Raw genomic sequence first — 2,717 nt, 5'->3', positions numbered from 1 at the left:
TCAAGCAAATCCCCTTTTCGCAGTCCCCTGTGTTTACAACTGCCTAGGAAAACGTTTCCACGCCGCAGCGTAGGCCAACTCTGTTTGAAGTGCGCCACAGCAGCTGTGCGGTTAGCGTGGCAGAGTGCTACCCGAAAGGGCCTAGTTTCGATTCCAGGCTGGGTCGGAGCTATTCTCCGCTAGGGGAGTGGGTGTTGTGTTGTCCTTACGTCATAACTGACATTCCACAGTTGAGATGGCTGTATGGGCTGCTAATTTGTTTAAAAAAAAAGAAAACTTTAGAACCCTGGCAGTACAGAAATAAAATAAGGTGAGCGTTTCGACTCTAGTCCAACGAAGTCTTGTGTAGATTGAACTTGCGCATGCTTGTCCAATGCTGCGGTGGCATTTTGTATATAGCCAGGGCCCCCCGTCGGGTAGGTGCAACTCTTTTAATTTGACGCCAAGTCGGTGACCTGTGTCTCGACGAGGATGAAATGATGATGACAACCCAACACTAAGTCCCCAAGAGGAGAAAACTCGAACCCAGTCGGAGACGGACCGGGTCCCCTCGCATGGCTCTCCTACTACCTAAATACTATTGTTACCGAGTTCAAACGTATTTGCGTGCGCTTATTTGAACGTTTTTGTGGACGGCCATCTCTCTACAGCGCGGCTGTACCATGCAATGGGCAATTTTTGTGCAAATAATGCAGAATATTCTGCAATAATAGTCGATGCCAGCATCAATCTACACAGTATTGGTACAAAGACATGCCAGAATCAAAGCTGCTCCGTTGCCAGTTCGTCTCGTATCTAATGATGCGCAGGAAGGTCTTAATAAGGATAACCGTCACACAGAAGACTTCACACGCGAATATTCCCGTGAGGAAATGATGCATGAGGTACTCCATCGGCTTTGGCATCTTCGAATTCACTCGTGGCGATGTTCTAGAAAATGACAAGTGAGGAAGACAAACAGACTCAATCTGAGATGAAAGATCTACTTTTCGAATCTTCTCCCAGTTGACAACCCGACAGGACGGTGGATCACTCCGCTCGTGTGTCGATGAAGAACGCAGCAAATTGCGCGTCGACATGTGAACTGCAGGACACATGAACATCGACGTTTCGAGCGCAAATTGCGGTCCATGGATTCCGTTCCCGGGCCACGTCGGCTGAGGGTCGGCAAATAATTCACAATATACATAAATGACCTTGTGTATAACATCGGAAGTTCACTGCGGCTTTTTGCGGATGATGCTGTGGTATATCGAGAGGTTGTAACAATGGAAAATTGTACTGAAATGCAGGAGGATCTGCAACGAATTGACGCATGGTGCAGGGAATGGCAATTGAATCTCAATGTTGATAAGTGTAATGTGCTCCGAATACATAGAAAGAAAGATCGCTTGTCATTTAGCTACAATATAGCAGGTCAGCAATTGAAAGCAGTTAATTCCACAAATTATCTGGGAGTACGCATTAGGACTGATTTGAAATGGAATGATCATATAAAATTGATCGTCGGTAAAACAGATGCCAGCCTGAGATTCATTGGAAGAATCCCAAGGAAATGCAATCCGACAACAAAGGAAGTAGGTTACAGTACGCTTGTTCCCCCACTGCTTGAATACTGCTCAACAGTGTGGGATCAGTACCATATAGGGTTGATAGAAGAGATAGAGACGATCCGACAGAGAGCAGCACGCTTCGTTACAGGATCATTTAGTAATCGCGAAAGAGTAACGGAGATGATAGATAAACTCCATTGGAAGACTCTGCAGGAGAGACGCTCAGTAGCTCGGTACGAGCTATTGTTAAAGTTTTGAGAACATACCTTCACCGAGGAGTCAAGCAGTATATTGCTCCCTCCTACGTATATCTCGCGAAGAGACCATTAGGATAAAATCAGAGAGATTAGAGCCCACACAGAGGCATACCGACAACCCTTCTTTCCACGAACAATACGAGACTGGAATAGAAGGGAGAACCGATAGAGGTACTCTAGGTACCCTCCGCCACACACCGTCAGATGACTTCTGGAGTATGGATGTAGATGTAGAATCCTTCTGATAAAGATAATGATGGAAGCGTCAAATGTGATGGCGATTTCGACCGCAAAATATAAAATACCGAATGAAATACTTTAATAGGGCAATTTAGAATTCTAATTTGTTATTAGCGACTTCAAAATACTTTATACGAGAAGTTCTACTCGGAACCGCTAAATTTATAATTTTTGATCCACCAAACTGGATCCACCATTATGAATTTTGTAATTTCGACATCATGTTCGTAACCAGCTATTCCAAAAATCTAAAAAGAACACTTTTTGTAGGATTTTATATCCATTTTCCTAGCATGTCTAGGATCTGAAGCGAGCTGGGCCACTGTATACCAGTCTGTGCTCAGTCGTGGCCGCGATCCCATTTTGTCAGGGACACACTGGAACAGCTCGAATTTATATTTCTTGTACGTATTAATTTTTGAAAATACTGACTGAACAACTGACCTTTATGTATCATGCACATTTCATCTTTCATGGTTTGCATAGGTATATGGAAGTACTGTTATCGTCATCGTAGGAGAAACTGGATCAAATATGCTAGAAGGAGACAAAGAGCAAATGCGGATGGATATAATTAAGTATTTTGTGACCGCGTATCAAAGCTAACAAGAACTTCCTGCACATTTTATTGGTGTGATAAGTAGCATTCATCTCTTTGCTGCAGCAT

The 2,717-nt window shown here is 43.8% G+C and overlaps 1 pseudogene; it reads left to right on the top strand.

The window, feature by feature from the left end:
• Positions 1-1,015: 1,015 nt before the first annotated feature.
• LOC126300008 (5.8S ribosomal RNA) lies at positions 1,016-1,167 on the top strand (annotated as a pseudogene).
• Positions 1,168-2,717: the final 1,550 nt, after the last annotated feature.

Source organism: Schistocerca gregaria, chromosome X (assembly GCF_023897955.1).
Source record: "Schistocerca gregaria isolate iqSchGreg1 chromosome X, iqSchGreg1.2, whole genome shotgun sequence".
NCBI lineage: Eukaryota > Metazoa > Arthropoda > Insecta > Orthoptera > Acrididae > Schistocerca > Schistocerca gregaria.
Note: the sequence above shows the minus strand (reverse complement) of the source record. Positions and strands in the feature narration are given on the sequence as shown.